The 25329-nt window shown below is 47.4% G+C and overlaps 1 protein-coding gene and 2 non-coding genes across 6 annotated transcripts in view; 2 read left to right on the top strand and 1 right to left on the bottom strand.

Annotated features, from left to right (window-relative positions):
- The window catches only part of LOC135054800 (oocyte zinc finger protein XlCOF8.4-like), a 106894-nt gene that overhangs the window by 23846 nt on the left and 57719 nt on the right, over window positions 1-25329 (top strand). The window lies entirely within an intron of this gene.
- Window positions 3732-3850, top strand: LOC134901854 (5S ribosomal RNA). The gene has a single exon (XR_010175332.1). It is a non-coding gene; the product is annotated as a 5S ribosomal RNA (ribosomal RNA).
- On the bottom strand, window positions 17059-17179 carry LOC134899924 (U5 spliceosomal RNA). The gene has a single exon (XR_010173467.1). It is a non-coding gene; the product is annotated as a U5 spliceosomal RNA (small nuclear RNA).

Below are 25329 nucleotides of genomic sequence, written 5' to 3'. Positions count from 1 at the left end.
ATTCCAAGACTTACCGCGGCTGCGTTTGACGGCATGGCGGTTGAACGCCGAATTTTAAGTGAAAAAGGCATTCCGGAAGAGGTCATTCCTACACTGGTAAAAGCCAGGAAGGAGGTGACTGCACAACATTATCACCGCATTTGGAGAAAATATGTTGCGTGGTGTGAGGCCAGGAAGGCCCCCACGGAGGAATTTCAACTGGGTCGATTCCTACATTTCCTGCAAACAGGATTGTCTATGGGCCTCAAATTGGGGTCCATTAAGGTTCAAATTTCGGCCCTGTCGATTTTCTTCCAGAAAGAATTGGCTTCAGTTCCTGAAGTCCAGACTTTTGTAAAAGGAGTACTACATATACAGCCCCCGGTTGTGCCCCCAGTGGCACCGTGGGATCTTAATGTAGTCTTGGATTTTCTCAAATCCCATTGGTTTGAGCCGCTCAAATCGGTGGAGTTGAAGTATCTTACATGGAAAGTAACCATGCTACTGGCCCTGGCTTCAGCCAGGAGAGTATCAGAATTGGCGGCTTTATCATATAAGAGCCCATATCTGATTTTCCATACGGACAGGGCAGAACTGCGGACGCGTCCTCATTTTCTGCCTAAGGTGGTGTCAGCGTTTCACCTGAACCAGCCTATTGTGGTGCCTGCGGCTACTAACGATTTGGAGGATTCCAAGTTGTTGGACGTGGTCCGGGCATTGAAAAAAAATATATATTTCAAGAACGGCGGGAGTCAGAAAGTCTGACTCACTGTTTATATTGTATGCACCCAACAAGATGGGTGCTCCTGCTTCTAAGCAGACGATTGCTCGTTGGATTTGTAGCACAATTCAACTTGCACATTCTGTGGCAGGCTTGCCACAACCTAAATCTGTCAAGGCCCATTCCACAAGGAAAGTGGGCTCATCCTGGGCGGCTGCCCGGGGGGTCTCGGCATTACAACTCTGCCGAGCTGCTACTTGGTCAGGGGCAAACACGTTTGCAAAATTCTACAAATTTGATACCCTGGCTGAGGAGGACCTTGAGTTCTCTCATTCGGTGCTGCAGAGTCATCCGCACTCTCCCGCCCGTTTGGGAGCTTTGGTATAATCCCCATGGTCCTGACGGAGTCCCCAGCATCCACTTAGGACGTTAGAGAAAATAAGAATTTACTTACCGATAATTCTATTTCTCGTAGTCCGTAGTGGATGCTGGGCGCCCATCCCAAGTGCGGATTGTCTGCAATACTTGTACATAGTTATTGTTACAAACAAATTCGGGTTGTTATTGTTGTGAGCCGTCTGTTCAGAGGCTCCTACGTTTGTCATACTGTTAACTGGGTTCAGATCACAAGTTATACGGTGTGATTGGTGTGGCTGGTATGAGTCTTACCCGGGATTCAATATCCTTCCTTATTGTGTACGCTCGTCCGGGCACAGTATCCTAACTGAGGCTTGGAGGAGGGTCATAGGGGGAGGAGCCAGTACACACCACCTAATCCTAAAGCTTTATTTTTGTGCCCTGTCTCCTGCGGAGCCGCTATTCCCCATGGTCCTGACGGAGTCCCCAGCATCCACTACGGACTACGAGAAATAGAATTATCGGTAAGTAAATTCTTATTTTAAAACAATATTACAGAAAACACAATACCATACACATACTGCACCATTTTACTGCTATGTATTAAAGAAAAAAAAGTTATTTCTCCTGTATGTTCAAAGTTGTATTTGGCACGAGTACTTGCTGGGATGTACAGACTCTTACTAACTTATTTACATTTTCTTGTGTAGCGCAGCATATTCCGTTGTGCTTTACAATTGGAAACAGTAATAACGCAAATTGGGTAATAACAGACAGACAAAGGTAGGAGGGCCCTGCTCGCAAGCTTACAATCTATAGGGAATGAGGAAGGATAGACACTAGCTATAGCGAGGCAGTCCTGATGGGATGTAATTAGATATGAGTGTTTCTCCTTCATCCACTAGGGGCCACTGGAGTGTAGTTACAATGGGGAGATAGTAGGTGGTATTGGTAGCTGGCACTTTAAAAATTCTCACACTGTGGCTAGCTCCTCCCCTACTATCTCCCCTCCAAGCCAGTCTTAGTTAAGTGCCCGAGGTAGCTGGTTCACTTGGGTTTAGCTGAAGAATTTTCTTCTTTTTTCTTTATTATTTTATTTTTCTTACACACACTCACAGACTGGCAGCTCTGCCACTGCCAGTCTGCACCGTGGGAGCTGCCGGCGGGGTCCCATCGCAGCTGCGTGCGGCTAGGGATGGGCCCCGGCTGAGGGAGACACTGAGCTCTCCTGAGTTGGCGGACACCGCTGCGTGCGGCGCGTGTCGCGGCCACTCCATCCAGCAGAAGATTCCGGCAGCATGGCAGCGGTGAGTATCAAAAATGGTCGGACACCGCTGCGTGCGGCTTGTGTCGGGACCACCCCACCACAGAAGATTCCGGCTGGACGCCGCTGCGTGCGGCGTGTGTCGGGGCCGATCCACCAAGAACACAGTGGTGAGTGAAGTATACTTTATTTGTGGTGGCTATGTATGTTTTTAGAGCAATCTGTTTATTGTTGTACAACCCACTCCAGAAGGGCTCTCTGGGGCTGTAATGTACTTTATTGTATCCTTACCTGTCCTCCTCATGGAGAAACAGACAGGATGATTGGGGGAGGCTGAGTATGTGTTTATACAACCCTGACTGAAAAACGGGTGTGTGTCATTCTGATAACCCTCTGCTCCCCCAGCTCCCCGCACCCCCCGCACCCACTCAGCGCGACTCACAGAGCCGGCACAGGGATCCCGCTCGAGCGCAAAGCAATGTTTAAATTTGGCGCCTTGTACGGAGGGGGCGGAGCTAAGTCCCGCTCTGTAGAGCGAGCTCAGCGCTCCCTGCTCCCAGGCGGCGACTCGCGCTCTGTTCAGCGCAACACTCCCCGGCGGCGGCTAGCAGATACAGGGCTCTACTAGCGCTGTATAGCGGGCTCAGCGCTCAGCGCTCCCCGGCGGTGACTCGCAGGCCCAGCGGAGGGTACAGCTCGCTTCCCGCTTAGTTTTGCAATAAGGCGCCATAGCCGGGGGGCGGAGCTAACTCCTGCTCTGTACAGCGGGCTCAGCATTCTCCGCTCCCCGGCCACTGTTATAGTGTAATAGGCATTTATGTGAGTTTAATGCACATGGTGCTGAGGAGAATGTGATATAGTCAGAGTGGCTCAGCACTAATCCAGTTATCCACTATATAGATTTTATCGCATAGCCCAGAGGAGTTTCACTCTGGCGGCCATTTCCTCCCTGCACAGACCTGGCTTCATATTTGCAGTGTCTCCTATAGCCCAGTGGGCTAATCTTGCATACTCAGAGACAAATACAAATAAAGTCCCAGGTATATTAACAGTTAACCCGCTTTACTCAGCGGGCTCCCAGGTCTCCCCGTCGCTAGGCAACAGCTCTGGGATTTGTAACTTTTCGATACTTCAGGCTGCTGAAATATAGATACATTCCTCCTGCAGTAGAGTCCTCTACCCAGCATTTTCCTACTTGCAAATCAGGGAACCTGCTCTATTACAGTAGCTGGGACTCAGCTCAATAATAATTAAAAGGATCTACTGTGCAGTATTTATTTACCTACGGTGTGTGTGTATATATACATATATAGTTATGTTTGTGCATGTATATATATAGATATATATATTTAAGTGCGTGTAGGTATGTATATAGATAAATCCATAAAATACCAGATATAGGGGATAAAAGCCTACGGCCACACCACCCTGAACACGCCCGATCTCGTCTGATCTCGGAAACTAAGCAGGGTCAGGCCCGGTTAGTACTTGGATGGGAGACCGCCTGGGAATACCAGGTGCTGTAGGCTACTTCCGCAATGTTTTCTAATAACAACATCTTGCACATAACATTTTCCCCCATCTTTCTCACAGGCTGGTCACCATTTTGAAAAGCCAGCGGAACCTCAGAGAAACATCTGGTGCACCTTAATTAGCGGTACACTAAATACAGGGCGGGGTGTTGCCTTCCCTTTATTATTCCTTGTTGTCACTAGTTACTAATGCTATTTGTAATTGTGGAATGCGTGTAAGGCATCAGACAAATAGCGCTGCGGCTCAGTACGCTAGTAGCGGGTATCTGAACAGGGGTTTGAATCCAAACAAAACTTTAAGGAGAACTCCTATAGCCTAGGGCTAAGACTCCTGTCCCACAGCGCAGCGTTGCTGGTTCAGGTCTCCGCTGCTCCAGAAAGTTTATTTTAATCGTATCGGTCACTACACATTATAGTGCAGACCTTACGTAGGGCTCTGTTTATTTAACCCACCTTTTCTCCTTTCGTTTGTCTCTCCTGGGATAGTCGAAGAATTCCCTCTTAGGTGTGAAGTATGCGGCGGAGCCATCTGCTTCGCCCTCCACGCACCTGCACACCCCTGTTTGATCAATGATGCAGGTAATGTCACTATTAACCAGACAATAGCTCATCAGGTAAGCCCTTGGACTTTGGTCTCCAAGGTCACAGGATCAAATCACAGCGGGACCAAACACACCTTTCCAAAAAGAAACTTTGCTAACATTCCATGCATTACTGATGTCTGTTTTCTGTGGATCTGAACCAGTGTCTCAGAATATACAGGTACATAATACAGCAGTTCATCTGATACTGCAGGTAAAGGAGGAGGACACGTCAAGTCCATCAGGGTTCCACGCCATTGACGAAAATGACAGCGACTGGTTCAGTTTCGGATGAGCTGGGCAGGCTCCGGTAGGCGGCCGACAGACACCCGAATACACAATATCAGGTATCAAACAGGGTTTGTTTTCCTATCTTTTCCCCGCAGATGGCAGGAGATGGTATCAGAACCTCTCTAGGGTATACACCTCGGTGTATCGCCGGTCCATCAAGCCGCCGTTTTCCTGAGGCAACCTTGCTCAGGGATCCATCGACATATGCGGCAGCATGGTTCTACCGTATCCGGAGCAGGTAGGTTGGGGAACAATTGTCCTCTAGGTTACAGGATGCTTCGCATCAGGATCAATTGATACTTTGATACAGGTCAGAATCACGATTCTGCTTTATGTTCCTTGGAGGTCTCCATGTCTACAGACTCGGACCCTGCATCTTCGCTTGGGCTGTCTTAACCCGACGACCTCTGGGGCTGCGACAGTGACAAGTAAACATGAAATCCTACGGGGCAGATGGTTCTGGGGAAGGAACTTTCTGCAGGATTTCTTGAACCAATGGAGGTAGGTCCACTTTGATTTCTCCTACTACTGCCCCAGCTCCAAGACAGACCTTTACTGGTCTTCCCTTTAGATTGTTTCGTGCCCTTTCAGGTTTTTGACTCCACACGGGTGATATCTTCGTCGCCAGGGGTTCTCAGGGTAAAAAGGCTGAAGCAGAGGTTCAACATCCTCAGTCCAGTCTGATTTTATGTCATCCTATACACCCATTACACCTGCAGGGTCCCAGGGTAGGCGCAGGTCGATGGGAGAAGGCTTGGGCGGTTACAACCGTCTCAGGAGTCCCTCGGCATGGGTCGGCTGATTTACGATGACAAGAGAGTCATACTGCAGGCTGCGCTCCATAGGTTTCTAACCGCAAAGGGTGTTGATCCCTGTTTTACACATATCATTTGAATTAGGACAGTTCTCAGGCCTTTGTTTTCTTTTCACGTTCCGAAGCCAAGTGGCTCGGACAGGCCTATTCTGGCCTTACAATCCTTTTAGTCTGTGATTGCTAGTTTAAACAAGAAAGGGAGTTTTACGTGTCCCTTGTCTTCAGAGATGCCTGTTTACTGATTTCCGTTGGACAGGCTTTTCTCAGATTCCCCCTTAACAGGATTCTCATTTTCACTGTAAGTCCTTTACTCTTCTCTCTTCCGCTCCCACAGAGTTTAGGAAGATAACAGAATAACTCTTTTTCAAGGGCAGTGGGTGACGTTGGTTCCCTAATGGGACAATTTACTGCTACTATCCCACTCTGTACATTAGGTGGCTTCTGAATATCCGGAGGATCCACGAGCTTCTGATTCGACACAGATCCAATTTATGCTCCGCATAGACGTTTCTCAACACGGTCCGTCAGAGGTTTTTTCATTCCTCGGCACCAGAGACTCTATTTCTTCAGTCAAGTTGCGACGTAATGAGTGGTCGCCTCCATTCCTCTCGGAACGGGGGACAACAATCTTGTTTCCAGATCAAGCCACCAGGTCAGACTCCTGGGTGAGGGAACATGCCCCGGAGTTTTGTCAGCTGGTCCGCTGTGGGCGGAGATTTCGGATCGACCTCAGGGCGTTCTGACTGACTCTTTAACCCTTTATTACTCTCGGACGGCAGTAGCCGTGGAGGCCCTCAGGGCTCCGGGGAGTTTTCTGGTTATTCTATCCTGCCTCCTTTTCTATTTCTACTTCATGTTCAGTAACACAGGAGGGGATTATGCGTGCTAGTCCTCTCGGTGGCGCTGGTTGGGCCACGCATGACTTGAAGATACAGATACGCCTGTTGTCAGTAGAGGAGCCTTGGCTCCTACCTCGACGGGACTGTCTACTTCAACAGGCTCCTTTTTTTTCTCCTTGTTCAATTTTACACTGGTTTCGGTTACCCGTGTGACTGTTCACGAGACCTCAGAAGGGAGGAGTTCCCTAGTTCGGTTAGGCCTACTGGGCTCCGATTTCAGAAGTCTATTACCTCTTCTCGCTTTTGCCACTTTGGGAAAACTTTATGGAACATAATGAAGATAAAAGGGGGTTTTTCCCCCTTCTTCCAGTTACCATTCATCTTTGGTTTCTCTGGGAGGTTTTTTGCTCCGCTGCGCTTCAAACCACACTGACCGGAATTTTAGGTCTCTGCCTTTTTCGCTTTTCTTCCAAATGAGATTAGCCTAGCGGCCGTAAGTTCGGCCTCTTGTTCAGGGAGTACTCTATTGGCAACTCCCCGGGCTCGGCTTCGGCCTCAGCGGTCGTTTCTTCCAGAGGGGAGGTCCATTTTTCATATAAATCTGACACTAGTGGTTTTCAATCCTCTCTGAATGTTGTCAGGGCTCGTCAACTCTCTCTACAGAGGTCTCAGGCTATTCGATGAAGTGTTTTTTCTTCTTTGCTCTGGACGATGCTCCCGTACTAAATAGCCGGGGCCCCAGCATATGCTGGACAGTTGGATACATCTGATCATCAGACAGTCTTCTTGGCGGTTACTAGGGAACCTCCGTTTTCCAATTCAGCGCGCTTTACGCGCATTGTAAGACCTTCGTGGGCAGCCGCCCGCGGGGTCTCCATGAATATTTTGTCGGGCGGCTACTTGGTCAAACCGACATTCGTTTTGTCAAATTCTACAAGTTTGACACTTTTACGGCCTCTGCATCACTGTTTAGCCGAGCAGTTTTTACAGGACTCTCAGCGCTTTCCCACCCGTTTTTTGGGAGCTCTGGGACGTCCCCATTGTAACTACACTCCAGTGGCCCCTAGTGGATGAAGGAGAAATCAGGATTTTGGTACTTACCGATAAATCCCTTTCTCCGATTCCACAGGGGCCACTGGACGCCCGCCCAGCGCTGTTTCTCCTGATTTTTGTTTGATTAACGATTGCAGATCACCATATGACTGCTTGTTGGGTTCAGGCTAGCCTGGTTTTTTGTCAGGTTCTGTTCCAGGTTTAGTTTGTGTTCGCCTGGTTTACAGGGCGTCGTTAACCTCCTCTACCTTACGGTTTGTTTATTACAGCTCTCCTCGGGCACAGTTTAACGTAGACTGGCTTGGAGGGGAGATAGTAGGGGAGGAGCTAGCCACAGTGTGAGAATTTTTAAAGTGCCAGCTACCAATACCACCTACTATCTCCCCATTGTAACTACACTCCAGTGGCCCCTGTGGAATCGGAGAAAGGGATTTATCGGTAAGTACCAAAATCCTGATTTCTGAAGGTTAAGTGGGCAGTTCAGGGATTTGATAGGCTTGCCTGAAGAGGTGAGTTATTGTGCGTGGGAGGGTGTTCCATAGGGTGGGTGCTGCCCAAAGAAAGTCCTGCAATTGTGAATGGGAGTGAGTGAGCCATGCAGGTGAGAGAGATAGATCTTGTGCAGAGCGGAGAGGCCACGTTGGGAGATATTTTGAGATGAGCGAAGAGATCTATGTTGGTGTAGTTTGGTTAATAGCTTTATATGTAAGTAGAATTATTTTATATTGAACACGGTAGAGTATTGGCAACCAATGGAGGTACTGACAGAGCAGATCTGCAGATAATGAACGTCTTGCTAGGAAGACTAGCCTCGCAGCTGCATTCAGAATGGATTGTAGTGGTAGTCTTTTCTTATGAAGACGGTAAGACTATTGCAATAATCATTGCGGGAGATAATGAGAGCATGGATTAGAGTTTTTGTTGTGTAAGGTATGGTCGTATTTTGGATGTTTCTTAGATGCATGTAATATTATTTAGAGATTGAATGTGGGGAACTAAGGACAGTTCAGAGAAGGATGACACCTGGGCAGCGAGCTCGTGGGGTAGATTGTCGTGTCGTCAACAGTTATGGGGATATGAGGTTGGCAACCACTCTTTATTGGCAGGAATATAATTCCATTTGGGAACAAAAGTTTCACTAACAATCATGTACAGTTTAGTAGATTCTTTTAGCAAATGCAAAGTTTGGGATAAAAGAAATATGCCTAGACTACAGGTAGCCACTTGGGTGTTGGGGCAAAGAAGCAGACAAAGATGTTAGGTGAAACGCGTCTGGAATCTCTCGCTTCATGCCTTGGTTTGGCAGCTCAGTAGTTTGCATCATGCACAGGTGCTCGGATACCAAGATCAACGGTTATCTGTACACCTGATGTGTTTTGTCTTATGGGCGGAGACTCTGAAAGAGTCCACGATTAATAATGTATTGATGCGTTCATGTTGTCCAGGTTACTCACAAATAAACATGCAGCTGGGTCTGACATTTGTGCCAGATTACATTTTACTTATACAGTCAGTCAAGAATGGCATCCCAGAAACTAGGAATTTCAGGGCACCGTCGCAAACAATGCAGAAAGGTACCCGAGACAGCCCCATACTTTCGACAGGGGGAATCCTGACCTCTCAAAGTTTTGCTGTAGGGTCAATCCATGTGGAGTGGTCCAGCCTCGGTTGCTTGACCATTGAATTATTTTTTATTTTTTTGTGTGTGATATGACCCCTATAAGTTAGTAGTCGGAAACCACCATTACTTTATGTATTTTCTCTGACGTCCTAGTGGATGCTGGGAACTCCGTAAGGACCATGGGGAATAGCGGCTCCGCAGGAGACTGGGCACAACTAAAAGAAAGCTTTTAGACTACCTGGTGTGCACTGGCTCCTCCCACTATGACCCTCCTCCAGACCTCAGTTAGAATCTTGTGCCCGGCCGAGCTGGATGCACACTAGGGGCTCTCCTGAGCTCCTAGAAAGAAAGTATATTTTAGGTTTTTTATTTTACAGTGAGACCTGCTGGCAACAGGCTCACTGCAACGAGGGACTAAGGGGAGAAGAAGCGAACCTACCTGCTTGCAGCTAGCTTGGGCTTCTTAGGCTACTGGACACCATTAGCTCCAGAGGGATTGACCGCAGGACCCGTCCTTGGTGTTCGTTCCCGGAGCCGTGCCGCCGTCCCCCTTACAGAGCCAGAAGCAAGAAGATGGTCCGGAAAATCGGCGGCAGAAGGCTTCAGTCTTCACCAAGGTAGCGCACAGCACTGCAGCTGTGCGCCATTGCTCCTCATGTACACCTCACACTCCGGTCACTGATGGGTGCAGGGCGCTGGGGGGGTGCGCCCTGAGGGCAATAGTATACACCTTGGCTGGCAAATCTACACCATATATAGCCCCAGAGGCTATATAGGTGTAAATTAATACCCCTGCCAGACTTTCAAAAACGCGGGAGATGTCAGCCGAAAAAGGGGCGGGGCTATCTCCCTCAGCACACTGGCGCCATTTCTCCCTCACAGCTCCGCTGGAAGGAAGCTCCCTGGCTCTCCCCTGCAGTCTACACTACAGAAGGGTAAAAAAGAGAGGGGGGGCACTAAATTTAGGCGCAGTATAACAATTATAGCAGCTATAAGGGGATATAATTCAGTTAGTCCCTGTATTATATAGCGCTCTGGTGTGTGCTGGCATACTCTCTCTGTCTCCCCAAAGGGCTTCGTGGGGTCCTGTCCTCTGTCAGAGCATTCCCTGTGTGTGTGCGGTGTGTCGGTACGGCTGTGTCGACATGTTTGATGAGACTTATGTGGAGGCAGATCAGATGCCTATAAATGTGATGTCACCCCCTGCGGGGCAGACACCTGAGTGGATGGATTTATGGAAGGAATTACGTGCAAGTGTCGACTCCTTACATAAAAAATTTGACGACATGCCAAATGCGGGACAGCCGGCTTCTCAGCTCGTGCCTGCCCAGACGCCTCAAAAGCCATCAGGGCCCCTAAAGCGCCCGCTACCTCAGATGGCAGACACAGATGTCGACACGGATACTGATACCAGTGTCGACGACGAAGAGACTAATGTAATGTCCAGCAGGGCCATTCGTTACATGATTGAGGCAATGAAAGAGGTATTACACATTTCTGATATTACCCCAGGTACCACAAAAAAGGGTATTATGTTTGGGGAGAAAAAACTACCAGTGGTTTTTCCCCCATCTGAAGAATTAAATGAAGTGTGTGAAGAAGCGTGGGCTTCCCCCGATAAAAAAAATTGGTAATTTCTAAAAAGTTACTAATGGCGTACCCTTTCCCGCCAGAGGATAGGTCACGTTGGGAAACACCCCCTAGGGTAAATAAAGCGCTCACATGCTTGTCAAAGAAGGTGGCACTACCGTCTCCGGATACGGCCGCCCTAAAGGAGCCTGCTGATAGAAAGCAGGAGGCTATCCTGAAGTCTGTATATACACACTCAGGCATTATACTGAGACCAGCTATTGCTTCAGCATGGATGTGCAGTGGATGTGCAGTGCTGCAGCTGCGTGGTCAGACTCCCTGTCGGAAAATATTGACACCCTAGACAGGGACACTATTCTGCTAACCGTAGAGCATATAAAAGACTCAGTCTTATACATGAGAGATGCACAGAGGGAGATCTGCCGGCTGGCATCTAAAATAAGTGCAATGTCCATTTCTGCTAGGAGAGGCTTATGGACTCGGCAGTGGACAGGGGATGCAGATTCTAAAAAGCACATGGAAGTTTTCCTTCAAGTAGTATCTCAGGGGTACAAGCTGGAATTCGAGACGTCTCTCCCCCCCCCCCCCTGCTGTTTCCTCAAATCTGCCTTGCCGACAATTCCCTCAGGCAGGGAGGCTGTGCTAGAGGCAATTCACAAGCTGTATTCCCAGCAGGTGATAGTCAAGGTGCCCCTACTTCAACAAGGACGGGGTTACTATTCCACAATGTTTGTGGTACCGAAACCGGACGGTTCGGTGAGACCCATTTTAAATTTGAAATCCTTGAACACATACATAAAAAAATTCAAGTTCAAGATGGAATCGCTCAGGGCGGTTATTGCAAGCCTGGACGAGGGGGATTACATGGTATCCCTGGACATCAAGGATGCTTACTTGCATGTCCCCATTTACCATCCTCACCAGGAGTACCTCAGATTTGTGGTACAGGATTGCCATTACCAATTCCAGACGCTGCCGTTTGGACTGTCCACGGCACCGAGGGTGTTTACCAAGGTAATGGCAGAAATGATGATACTCCTTCGAAAAAAGGGAGTTTTAATTATCCGCTGATAAAAGCCAGGAAAGAAGTAACCGCAAACCATTATCACCGTATTTGGCGAAAATATGTTGCGTGGTGTGAGGCCAGGAAGGCCCCAACAGAGGAATTTCAGCTGGGTCGTTTTCTGCACTTCCTACAGTCAGGAGTGACTATGGGCCTAAAATTGGGTTCCATTAAGGTCCAGATTTCGGCTCTGTCGATTTTCTTCCAGAAAGAACTGGCTTCACTGCCTGAAGTTCAGACATTTGTAAAGGGAGTACTGCATATTCAGCCCCCTTTTGTGCCTCCAGTGGCACCTTGGGATCTCAACGTGGTGTTGAGTTTCCTAAAATCACATTGGTTTGAGCCACTTAAAACCGTGGATCTGAAATATCTCACGTGGAAAGTGGTCATGTTAATGGCCTTGGCTTCGGCCAGGCGTGTCAGAATTGGCGGCTTTGTCATGTAAAAGCCCTTATCTGATTTTCCATATGGATAGGGCAGAATTGAGGACTCGTCCCCAGTTTCTCCCTAAGGTGGTATCAGCCTTTCACTTGAACCAACCTATTGTAGTGCCTGCGGCTACTAGGGACTTGGAGGATTCCAAGTTACTGGACGTAGTCAGGGCCTTGAAAATGTATGTTTCCAGGACGGCTGGAGTCAGGAAAACTGACTCGCTTTTTATCCTGTATGCACCCAACAAACTGGGTGCTCCTGCTTCTAAGCAGACTATTGCTCGCTGGATTTGTAGCACAATTCAGCTGGCGCATTCTGCGGCTGGACTGCCGCATCCTGAATCAGTAAAAGCCCATTCCACGAGGAAAGTGGGCTCATCTTGGGCGGCTGCCCGAGGGGTCTCGGCTTTACAACTTTGCCGAGCTGCTACTTGGTCAGGGGCAAACACGTTTGCTAAATTCTACAAATTTGATACCCTGGCTGAGGAGGACCTTGAGTCTCTCATTCGGTGCTGCAGAGTCGTCCGCACTCTCCCGCCCGTTTGGGAGCTTTGGTATAATCCCCATGGTCCTTACGGAGTTCCCAGCATCCACTAGGACGTCAGAGAAAATAAGATTTTACTCACCGGTAAATCTATTTCTCGTAGTTCTTAGTGGATGCTGGGCGCCCATCCTAAGTGCGGATTGTCTGCAATACTTGTATATAGTTATTGCCTAACTAAAGGGTTATTGTTGTGAGCCATCTATTGAGAGGCTCAGGTTATAGTTCATACTGTTAACTGGGTATAGTATCACGAGTTATTTGGTGTGGCTGGTATGAGTCTTACCCGGGATTCAAAATCCTTCCTTATTGTGTCAGCTCTTCCGGGCACAGTATCCTAACTGAGGTCTGGAGGAGGGTCATAGTGGGAGGAGACAGTGCACACCAGGTAGTCTAAAAGCTTTCTTTTAGTTGTGCCCAGTCTCCTGCGGAGCCGCTATTCCCCATGGTCCTTACGGAGTTCCCAGCATCCACTACGGACTACGAGAAATCGATTTACCGGTGAGTAAAAATAGGATTTTGGTACTTACCAGGTAAATCCTTTTCTTTGAATCCATAGGGGGCACTGGAGTACTCTTGGGATATGGACGGGCGTAGCCGAACAAAGGCACTGAATATTCAAATTTAGGACTCTCCCCCCTCCATATCCCCGAGTACCTCAGTGTACTTTGTCAGTGTTTTTTACTGAGCGAACAGGATATAGAGAGGTTGACAATGGAGAATACCTATAACATAACGGACAACAACAAAGTTGACCCATAACCTTATTGTCAGCTAAACAGTTGACACCTTAACCGATAGAACTTTATACTTTGAACCAATCGGTGAAAATGTGTTACCACAAGCTCCTCTGAGCTTAATACAAACCAAGTAAAACTTGTGACCCTAAGCTCCCTTGAGCTTAAAACAACCCAGGTAAAACTGCTCTGGGTGGGCGTCCAGTGCCCCCTATGGATTCAAAGAAAAGGATTTACCTGGTAAGTACCAAAATCCTATTTTCTTTATCATCCACTAGGGGTCACTGGAGTACTCTTGGGACGTACCAAAGCTTCCCTCGTGGGCGGGAGAGCTGTTTGATACTTGTAACAGTAGGCAGACCAAAGCTAGATGCTGATGGCGCCACCATTATATGTAAACGTGCACAAACGTGGTGCACTGAAGGCTATGTAGCCGCGTCGTAGACGCTCCCCGACCCGCTGGGTCTGACATTCCCACAGAACCTGTGGGATGAGCTATTACTGACGTAGGCGATTGTAACTTAGCCTTAAAGGAACCCTGACTTGTAGTCATTATTATTATTCAACTGGATAATGTCTGCTGAGAAACTGGTTAACCCCAGTTGGCAGTATCATAGAGAACAAACAACGTATTCATATCACGTACTGTAGACGTTCGGGACATATATAAACGCGTAATGCGTGTACCACATTCAGAATTCTAGAATGTGCTGTCCACACAGGAACCACTATTGGTATATAGATGTGAAGGATACGAAAGCGGAATTCGTCGGAAGATCTGCTTTGTCATGAGAAAACTCAAATACGGTGGCTTGGAATACAAGGCACCCAAATATGAAAACAAAACCCTTGCCGAAGCCAAGGCTAGAAGAAAAATGTTTTCCAAAGTGAGAAACTTAATCCCCATGTGTTGTAAGTGTTCAAAATATGAAACTGTAAGAAATCTGAACCCAACCTCCAGTCGCCTGGCGCTGTAGGTGAGATAAATAGAGTCTGAACTTTGGTGACACCTTGTATAACGGTGTGTACAGACGCAATAAAGACAAACGTCTTTGAAGATAAGTTTACTACACAGATACCTGCACCCTCCGTGCAAGTAAACGCAGTTTTCCATACCACCCCGTTTAACAGAATACGGGTAACTTGAAGGATGATGTTGGAAACTTCCGAGGTTTACGACTTATGTAAGCACACGAAATTTTGTAATAATGAGCTGTCTTAAGCGGTCTACTATCTCGTAACATGGTTGGTATAACCGACACTGTAATGCTCTATTTCTTAAGAGGGCGTTTGAACCCTCACCCCATCAACCGCAGCTGCGGTACATAGGTAATAGGTACATAGGTAAATATGGGTAAAAGAACGTTCCCTGATGTAACAGGTTGGACGTATTATGAGCGCCCCAAGATCGTGTGCAAGTATTCCTTGGAAATTCGAGAAGCAACTTCTCCAACACACATGAGATACCATCAGTATGACTGTGACGAACTGTCTTATGATCCGTTTTGACAACGGAGAGAGCAGCGGAAAATGGTGGAGCCAGATACACGATGCTGAATGACCACATGAATGTGAGAGACTCCACCACCACTGCCCTTGTGATCTGTTGTTTTGTACACATACTGAGCTTTTGTAATTGTGGCGAGATGCCATCCTGTTGAGGGTAACCCCAAGAAACACCTCTGGATTTAATGTCCAGTTTTCAGGATCCAAATTCTGACGGGTGAGATCATCTGTCTAACAGATGTCCACGCACGGAATAATCTCTTGACACTTTCACATAATAGTGTTCTGAGCCATTGAGAATTGGAGTTACCTGCCGCATTGCCATGCGGCTTTTTTGTCTCTGTATGCAACTGCCGTTGCGTTGTCTGACTGGCCGTGGTCAGACTGAAAGCGAAGCATGTAGTGCATTGTAAAATTCACGTAGTTCCAGAACATTTATCGACAGCAATCTATCGTGTTTTAGAACCTCTGTCGCTGATCTTTTGTAAACTACAACTCCTGAACCTCTGCGACTCTCGTCCAGAGTATTATACACCCTCGCCCCTCTGTGGGAACGGCGAGTGAAGGGCGGCGAAATAAATCGCTTTAAAACGCATTATTATCTTAACTAGGTGAATACACCAATGTACCGTTAGTGTGCGTGATTTGCACTAATTACTAGATGTACATTTGTTCTTGCTGGTGTAGTAGGTAAATGCTTTGATTTACCGTATTTATAATATTACCTAGGAATTTACATCGTTTAGACGGAATTGTATTTTGAACGTGATCTGCTAGCGCAGTATACATTAGTAGCGCAAGTTAGAGGAACTTTGTTGAGACAGAGTTCTTATGAGCAGATCATCTAAGATAGAGAAACTCTGTTGCGACAGAGTTCTTATGTGAGATGAACTATCATCTTCCAACATCACTTTGGTAAATACCAGAGTATAATAAACGGTAGACCTGAAATGGTTAATGGTTGTGGCGATTTGCAAACGCTAAAACCTGTGATGAGCAAACCGGAATGGGTATATATGCATTGTGAAGATCAAGTGCAAGTATGCAAGTTTGTGGCTCCAATATGCCAATACCAACCGCAGCAAATCCATTTTCAAACTGCAGTAAGTGACTTGCTGATTGAAACTGCGACGGAGCTGTATGGTTTTGTTACCCCAAACAGAGGGGAATAAACAACCCTGACTCTGTTGTACTACAGCCTGTATTATAAAGACAGCTGAAACCCAGCAGAGGCCAAATGGCCACCTGCCAAACCGTTCGACTGAGGCAGTCATGTCCTTTAACTGTAACTTGAGTTGAAGTGTGGAAACCCCTCAAAAGTAACATTTAAAGACCCGCTTCCACAATTGGAAAAGAGGTCATCAAACTACTGGCTTGCTGACCGTAGCGTCCTGTCGTTACAAGGCGTGAGTGTTTTGTACCAACGCCTTGAAACTGAAGTCTAAAGGGATTAAATGCCGGCCCAAGTATTCCGTTTTGATACTGGATGCGGTAATGGCTGAATATCAAATTTAGGACCAACAAGCTGTGGCCTTGTCGTGCTGAACTAGCGACAATGAAAAGTGAGATTCGAAGTACCGTCGTTAGAAGAAGCTTTACAGATATACTCTGCAGCTTCTTTTAACAGTAATCTCATTGTTTCCATACATAGTCTAGTGACCCAAATGTTTCTTGGGTCTTTATAATTTTTGACACAGACGCATTTAGCAATGGCGGATGGCGTCATCTTGGAAACGATTAAATAGTGGTCAAAGTGTACTAAGTGTAAAAATGGAGACCTTGACTCACTGTAATTTAGCAATGTATGTTGGCAACAACCCTGCACTATCTGAGTGCTGGTCTAATGTAGCCTTCTCACTCGTAGTTATCGGTGTGAGATTTGACATAGAATCGTGCATTAAATTATAAGACCAGTTAAATAAACACTGTGATACCCAAAGGGAAAATTGGCCCTTTGGAAAGACTGTCTTTTGTTAGAGCTGGCGGAATAACTTCCGAGACTCCTATGTTTATTTGAATTGCCAATGCTTAAAATAGGACTTTAAAATTATTTTTGGTCTGCGCTAGAGCCTTACTCGCTATGCAGACAGACACCACAATAGGCAACGGACAGACATTGCACGCCTATGACGTTATTATGTCATATATATATTTTATTGCTGAACAGCATATTTATATTAAACGCATGGTTGTTTCTCTCTACGGAAATCTTTAGTAAAAAACGAAAGATTTATTCGCTGTGAAGAGAAATCAGAGTAATCTTTATGAAAAGCAGTTGGCATATGAAACCCGAACCAAATTCCTACTAAGACCCCTGCGCCTCTGGTGGCTTAGAGAGGTAGGGCAGGAATGTTCTAGAATTATGTAGAAATACAGTTTACCTGGCTAACTTATGCTGACCAAAAATTCCCACCAACACCCCTGCGCCTCCTTGTGGAGTAGAGGTGTATGGCCGGAATGTTCTGGAATTATAAACTGGAAAAACAGCAATGATTAAAATGGCCGTCATGCCATGCTTTCACAGAAAATCACAGTACAGGTTACCTGCTGCAGTGTTAATATAGGCTTAATAGCCTATTATACAGTTAATATAGGCTTAATATCCTATTATCCAGTGATAACACAGGTGTAGGATACAGTAAAATACATGCATTTAGTTAGCCTCCATTAATATGAACACTGGCTGCAGTGAATGTTATTATCTTGCAGCCTTAACATAAAATAACAGAAAACATGGTTAAACCTGCAATAGGTTATGCCACTGATAGCCTATTGCCAGCCAAAGCCTCATATATATATTATATATATAAAATGTGCTTAAACATATAATCACAGTTCCTACTGATATTATACACAGTGTCCCTGGCAGCAAAAAGCTTCATTATATATTATATATATAAAATGTGCTGAAACCTATAATCACAGTTCCCACTGATATTATACACAGTGTCCCTGGCAGCAAAAAGCTTCATTATATATTATATATATAAAATGTGCTGAAACCTATAATCACAGTTCCCACTGATATTACAGTCTACAGTTTTATACTGATGTTATAGCCCATGACACTGTTTAAACCGCTGCGCTGCTTGTGAGGTAGTTTGAGCAGCCTATTTTTAACCCATGCAGCCTTTGCTGCTGCTATGGGCATTACTCCCCCTCCCCCCCCCTGCATCCCCATGTTACCTGCAGCGTACGGGGATCGGGTGCAGGGAGAGCAGGAGAGCGCTGTATATAGGGCCGGGGAGCCGTCCGGAAGAGCGGCCGGCACCTTCCTACAGTAGTACACAGTCTCCCTGTGTCCGGCATCAGCGGCGTGCTGTGTCTCACTGGAAGAGCGGCCGGCGTCCGTGAGTGACGTGCGGCCGCTCTTTAGCACACGGAGAGTCTCGGCGGCGCCTCTGTAGTGTTGCCGGGCAATCAGCACAGTGAGAGCGGCCGGCGTCTGAGTGACGTGCGGCCGCTCTGCGCGTAGTTCAGCGGGACCCCTTCAGCGGCGGCTACAGTATCACACTTTCACACAGCAGGGCGGCAGCGTGAGCTGACCGCCCTGACCCCCATACCTTGTGCCGCTTTCATCCTGGCTGTGACGAGCTTCTCTCTGTAAGCTCCGTTTCAGCCTCCAGCTTCTCATCTTGTGACGGGGCTTCCTGTAAGCTCCTTGCAGCTGTAGCTCCTTCCAGCTCTTTGTCTCATCCTGGCTGTGACGGAGCTTCTTTCTGTAAGCTCCGTTCAGCTTGCAGGAGACAGTGGCTGCCTGTGGCTGTGAGGGTGCTCTTTGTGAGGACCGACACGCCATGCGCTTATAGCGCCTGTGGCTGTGAGGGTGCTCTTTGTGAGGACCGACACGCCATACGCTGCCTTGCAGCGGCACCATCCCGGACCCATGTTTTTCCAGAAACTGGGACGGGAAGTGTAAAAATTAAAAAATAAAAAGTAAAATGAAAAATTAATAAAATCTTCTGAAATGTGGGCATTCCCACAAGCCGATGTTCATGCTGTGAGCACCGAAAAAACACTGACAAAGTACACTGAGGTACTCGGGGATATGGAGGGGGGAGAGTCCTAAATTTGAATATTCAGTGCCTTTGTTCGGCTACGCCCGTCCATATCCCAAGAGTACTCCAGTGACCCCTAGTGGATGATAAAGAAATCTTATTTCTCTGACGTCCTAGTGGATGCTGGGACTCCGTCAGGACCATGGGGATTAGCGGCTCCGCAGGAGACAGGGCACAAAAATAAAGCTTTAGGATCAGGTGGTGTGCACTGGCTCCTTCCCCTATGACCCTCCTCCAAGCCTCAGTTAGGTTTTTGTGCCCGTCCGAGCAGGGTGCAATCTAGGTGGCTCTCCTAAAGAGCTGCTTAGAAAAAGTTATTAGGTTTTTTATTTTCAGTGAGTCCTGCTGGCAACAGGCTCACTGCAACGAGGGACTTAGGGGAGAAGAAGTGAACTCACCTGCGTGCAGGATGGATTGGCTTCTTAGGCTACTGGACACCATTAGCTCCAGAGGGATCGAACACAGGCCCAGCCATGGAGTCCGGTCCCGGAGCCGCGCCGCCGACCCCCTTGCAGATGCCGAAAAGTGAAGAGGTCCAGAAACCGGCGGCAGAAGACTTTTCAGTCTTCATGAGGTAGCGCACAGCACTGCAGCTGTGCGCCATTGTTGTCACACACTTCACACCAGCGGTCACGGAGGGTGCAGGGCGCTGGGGGGGGCGCCCTGGGCAGCAATGATAATACCTTATTCTGGCTAAAAAATACATCACATATAGCCCCTGGGGCTATATGGATGTATTTAACCCCTGCCAGGTCTCAGAAAAACGGGAGAAGAAGCCCGCCGAAAAGGGGGCGGGGCCTATTCTCCTCAGCACACAGCGCCATTTTCCCTCACAGAAATGCTGGTGGGAAGGCTCCCAGGCTCTCCCCTGCACTGCACTACAGAAACAGGGTTAAAACAGAGAGGGGGGCACTTATTTGGCGATATGATTATATATATTAAGATGCTATAAGGGAAAAACACTTATATGAAGGTTGTCCCTGTATAATTATAGCGTTTTGGTGTGTGCTGGCAAACTCTCCCTCTGTCTCCCCAAAGGGCTAGTGGGGTCCTGTCCTCTATCAGAGCATTCCCTGTGTGTGTGCTGTGTGTCGGTACGTGTGTGTCGACATGTATGAGGACGATGTTGGTGAGGAGGCGGAGCAATTGCCTGTAATGGTGATGTCACTCTCTAGGGAGTCGACACCGGAAAGGATGGCTTATTTAAGGAATTACGTGATAATGTCAACACGCTGCAAGGTCGGTTGACGACATGAGACGGCCGGCAAACAAATTAGTACCTGTCCAGGCGTCTCAAACACCGTCCGGGGCGTTAAAACGCCCATTTTACCTCAGTCGGTCGACACAGACACGGACACTGACTCCAGTGTCGACGGTGAAGAAACAAACGTATTTTCCTTTAGGGCCACACGTTACTTGTTAAGGGCAATGAAGGAGGTGTTACATATTTCTGATACTACAAGTACCACAAAAAAGGGTATTATGTGGGGTGTGAAAAAACTACCTATAGTTTTTCCTGAATCAGATAAATTAAATGAAGTGTGTGATGATGCGTGGGTTTCCCCCGATAGAAAATTATTGGCGGTATACCCTTTCCCGCCAGAAGTTAAGGCGCGTTGGGAAACACCCCTTAGGGTGGATAAGGCGCTCACACGCTTATCAAAACAAGTGGCGGTACCGTCTCCAGATAGGGCCGCCCTCAAGGAGCCAGCTGATAGGAAGCTGGAAAATATCCTAAAAAGTATATACACACATACTGGTGTTATACTGCGACCAGCGATCGCCTCAGCCTGGATGTGCAGCGCTGGGGTGGCTTGGTTGGATTCCCTGACTGAAAATATTGATACCCTTGACAGGGACAGTATGTTATTTACTATAGAGCATTTAAAGGATGCATTTCTATATATGCGAGATGCACAGAGGGATATTTGCACTCTGGCATCAAGAGTAAGTGCGATGTCCATATCTGCCAGAAGATGTTTATGGACACGACAGTGGTCAGGTGATGCAGATTCCAAACGGCACATGGAAGTATTGCCGTATAAAGGGGAGGAGTTATTTGGGGTCGGTCCATCGGACCTGGTGGCCACGGCAACAGCTGGAAAATCCACCTTTTTTACCCCAAGTTACATCTCAGCAGAAAAAGACACCGTCTTTTCAGCCTCAGTCCTTTCGTCCCCATAAGGGCAAGCGGGCAAAAGGCCACTCATATCTGCCCAGGGATAGAGGAAAGGGAAGAAGACTGCAGCAGGCAGCCCATTCCCAGGAACAGAAGCCCTCCACCGCTTCTGCCAAGTCCTCAGCATGACGCTGGGGCCGTACAAGCGGACTCAGGTGCGGTGGGGGGGTCGTCTCAAGAGTTTCAGCGCGTAGTGGGCTCACTCGCAAGTGGACCCCTGGATCCTACAAGTAGTATCCCAGGGGTACTGATTGGAAATTCGAGACGTCTCCCCCTCGCAGGCTCCTGATGTCTGCTTTACCAACGTCTTCCTCCGACAGGAAGGCAGTATTGGAAACAATTCACAAGCTGTATTCCCAGCAGGTGATAATCAAAGTACCCCTCCTACAACAAGGAAAGGGGTATTATTCCACACTATATTGTGGTACTGAAGCCAGACGGCTCGGTGAGACCTATTCTAAATCTGAAATCTTTGAACACTTACATACAAAGGTTCAAATCAAGATGGAGTCACTCAGAGCAGTGATAGCGAACCAGGAAGAAGGGGACTATATGGTGTCCCTGGACATCAAGGATGCTTACCTCCATGTCCAAAATTGCCCTTCTCACCAAGGGTACCTCCGGTTCGTGGTACGGAACTGTCACTATCAGTTTCAGACGCTGCCGTTTGGATTGTCCACGGCACCCCGGGTCTTTACCAAAGTAATGGCCGAAATGATGATTCTTCTTCAAAGAAAAGGCGTCTTAATTATCCCTTACTTGGACGATCTCCTGATAAGGGCAAGGTCCAGAGAACAGTTGGAAGTCGAAGTAGCACTATCTCAAGTAGTTCTACGACAGCACGGGTGGATTCTAAATATTCCAAAATCGCAGCTGTTTTCGACGACACGTCTGCTGTTCCTAGGGATGATTCTGGACACAGTCCAGAAAAAGGTGTTTCTCCCGGAGGAGAAAGCCAGGGAGTTATCCGAGCTAGTCAGGAACCTCCTAAAACCAGGAAAAGTGTCAGTGCATCTTTGCACAAGAGTCCTGGGAAAAATGGTGGCTTATTACGAAGCGATTCCATTCGGCAGATTCCACGCAAGAACTTTTCAGTGGGATCTGCTGGACAAATGGTCCGGATTGCATCTTCAGATGCATCAGCGGATAACCCTATCTCCAAGAACAAGGGTGTCTCTCCTGTGGTGGTTACAGAGTGCTCATCTTCTAGAGGGCCGCAGATTCGGCATTCAGGATTGGATGCTGGTGACCACGGAGGCCAGCCTGAGAGGCTGGGGAGCAGTCACACAGGGAAAAAAATTTCCAGGGAGTGTGATCAAGTCTGGAGACTTTTCTCCACATAAATATACTGGAGCTAAGGGCAATTTACAATGCTCTAAGCTTAGCAAGACCTCTGCTTCAAGGTCAGCCGGTATTGATCCAGTGGGACAACATCACGGCAGTTGCCACGTAAACAGACAGGGCGGCACAAGAAGCAGGAGGGCAATGGCAGAAACTGCAAGGATTTTTCGCTGGGCGGAAAATCATGTGATAGCACTGTCAGCAGTGTTCATTCCGGGAGTGGACAACTGGGAAGCAGACTTCCTCAGCAGAAAAAACTGGACAGGTATTGCGCCAGGTCAAGAGACCCTCAGGCAATAGCTGTAGACGCTCTGGTAACACCATGGGTGTACCAGTCAGTGTATGTGTTTCCTCCTCTGCCTCTCATACCAAAAGTACTGAGAATTATACGGCAAAGGGGAGTAAGAACGATACTCGTGGCTCCGGATTGGCCAAGAAGGACTTGGTACCCGGAACTTCAGGAGATGCTCACGGAAGATCCGTGGCCTCTACCTCGAAGACGGGACCTGCTTCAGCAGGGACCGTGTCTATTCCAAGACTTACCGCGGCTGCGTTTGACGGCATGGCGGTTGAACGCCGAATTCTAAGGGAAAAAGGCATTCCGGAAGAGGTCATCCCTACACTTGTAAAAGCCAGGAAGGGGGTGACTGCACAACATTATCACCGCATTTGGAGAAAATATGTTGCGTGGTGTGAGGCCAGGAAGGCCCCCACGGAGGAATTTCAACTGGGTCGATTCCTACATTTCCTGCAAACAGGATTGTCTATGGGACTCAAATTGGGGTCCATTAAGGTTCAAATTTCGGCCCTGTCGATTTTCTTCCAGAAAGAATTGGCTTCAGTTCCTGAAGTCCAGACTTTTGTAAAAGGAGTACTACATATACAGCCCCCGGTTGTGCCCCCAGTGGCTCCGTGGGACCTTAATGTAGTTTTGGATTTTCTCAAATCTCATTGGTTTGAGTCACTCAAATCGGTGGATTTGAAATATCTTACATGGAAAGTAACCATGCTACTGGCCCTGGCTTCAGCCAGGAGAGTATCAGAATTGGCGGCTTTATCGTATAAAAGCCCATATCTGATTTTCTATTCGGACAGGGCAGAACTGCGGACGCGTTCTCAGTTTCTGCCTAAGGTGGTGTCAGCGTTTCACCTGAACCAGCCTATTGTGGTGCCTGCGGCTACTAGCGTTTTAGAGGATTCCAAGTTGCTGGACGTTGTCAGGGCATTGAAAATATATATTTCAAGGACGGCTGGAGTCAGAAAATCTGACTTGCTGTTTATACTGTATGCACCCAACAAGCTGGGTGCTCCTGCTTCTAAGCAGACGATTGCTCGTTGGATTTGTAGCACAATTCAACTTGCACATTCTGTGGCAGGCCTGCCACAGCCTAAATCTGTCAAGGCCCATTCCACAAGGAAGGTGGGCTCATCCTGGGCGGCTGCCCGAGGGGTCTCGGCATTACAACTCTGCCGAGCAGCTACGTGGTCGGGGGAGAACACGTTTGTAAAATTCTACAAATTTGATACCCTGGCTAAAGAGGAGCTTTGGTATAATCCCCATGGTCCTGACGGAGTCCCAGCATCCACTAGGACGTCGGAGAAAATAAGATTTTACTTACCGATAAATCTATTTCTCGTAGTCCGTAGTGGATGCTGGGCGCCCATCCCAAGTGCGGATTGTCTGCAATACTTGTACATAGTTATTGTTACAAAAAAATCGGGTTGTTATTGTTGTGAGCCGTCTGTTCAGAGGCTCCTACGTTTGTCATACTGTTAACTGGGTTCAGATCACAAGTTGTACGGTGTGATTGGTGTGGCTGGTATGAGTCTTACCCGGGATTCAAAATCCTTCCTTATTGTGTACGCTCGTCCGGGCACAGTATCCTAACTGAGGCTTGGAGGAGGGTCATAGGGGGAGGAGCCAGTGCACACCACCTGATCCTAAAGCTTTATTTTTGTGCCCTGTCTCCTGCGGAGCCGCTAATCCCCATGGTCCTGACGGAGTCCCAGCATCCACTACGGACTACGAGAAATAGATTTATCGGTAAGTAAAATCTTATTTTTTACCTTCATATGAAGATGGCGGCCTTTTTTGTATCAGAACAAAGCTACATTAAAAATCAAAACTTCTACTGGAATATCAAACTCCAATTATATATACAATTTGTATTTTATTTTTTATTTTTTTGCAACTCCTCAGTGCTGTGTGCGCCAGAGAGGTTAGAGGTCAATTCAGGTGAAAAATAGTATATATATTGATTTCCACAAAAATGACAGCTCTGAAATTTCATTCCTTCCCACTGAAATACAATCCATAAAATAGACGCTTTAAAATCTGACAATTAACGCTGGTCTTAAATTTCAGTGCTAAGTGAGGTAAGGAAATAGTGAAACACAAATGTAGCTTGAAATGTTAACTTTTTTTTTTTTTTTTATATCCCAGCTTTGAGTTTTCTGAGCTGAGCGATTGCATTTACCCCAAATATCTGTAACAGTGAAAAATGTCACACGCAAGGATACAAAAATGGGCGCCATCTTCATATGAAGGTAAAGTAATGGTGGTTTCTGACTACTAACTTACAGCGGTCATATCACTCACACACACACACACACACACACACACACACACACACACACACACACACACACACACACACACACACTAAAAAATAGTCAAGCAACCAGTTAATTCTGAACCATTTTATATGGATGGACCCTGCAGGTACAGAGTAGAATTGAGGCAGTTCAGCCTTGAGTCCTACCATAATCATTAACACGGAGGAGACCATGGGCGGCCTCCCTTCTCGGCCATATGCGTCTTAAATCGCCAA

This window comes from Pseudophryne corroboree, chromosome 3 (genome assembly GCF_028390025.1).
Source record: "Pseudophryne corroboree isolate aPseCor3 chromosome 3, aPseCor3.hap2, whole genome shotgun sequence".
NCBI classification, from domain to species: domain Eukaryota; kingdom Metazoa; phylum Chordata; class Amphibia; order Anura; family Myobatrachidae; genus Pseudophryne; species Pseudophryne corroboree.
The sequence above is the reverse complement of the archived record's forward strand: the minus strand, read 5'-3'. Positions and strand labels throughout refer to the sequence as shown.